Here is a 578-nt window from a genome sequence, read left to right as displayed (position 1 = left end):
AATAATGGCAATAATGGCAAATAACAAGAGATTTTAAAAACCACTACCGATTGGTTTAGTTTTATGTAAAGCCTGATGAAGACAAAGTCTTTTTCCCTCCCTAGGGCCACAGATTTGCAGAATAGTGTTGCTACTCAGTGCCTGCAGCTTCACGGAGGATGGGGCTACATGTGGGAGTATCCGATAGCCAAGTGAGTAACAGTCACTGAGAAGTGTACGATCAGTGCTGATGGGCATTTGCACTTGTAACCAGAATGCTGTACAATATTGGTTCTGTGACAGTGACTCCAAACAGATGTTAAAGAGTAAGTTCACCTACAAATGAAAATGGTCATGTCATTTCAAATGAATTTCTTCTTAAACAAAAGGAGAAATGTACATTGTCAGTGCTGCAGGAACGTGATTGCTATGTATTTATACAGATTTTTGTATTTTCCTTCACATTGTTCACATAAAGTATGTGAACAATGTGAACTGCATTAATCTGATGGAAAAAGTGCTACCTTTTCAAATACGTTTAAAGTGCATGCATTTCATGCATGAATGCCATAACTTTGATAGAACTTCATAAGCTAGCA

Source organism: Sinocyclocheilus rhinocerous, unplaced genomic scaffold, assembly GCF_001515625.1.
Source record: "Sinocyclocheilus rhinocerous isolate Xijiao unplaced genomic scaffold, SAMN03320098_v1.1 scaffold138, whole genome shotgun sequence".
Lineage (NCBI taxonomy): Eukaryota > Metazoa > Chordata > Actinopteri > Cypriniformes > Cyprinidae > Sinocyclocheilus > Sinocyclocheilus rhinocerous.
Note: the sequence above shows the minus strand (reverse complement) of the source record.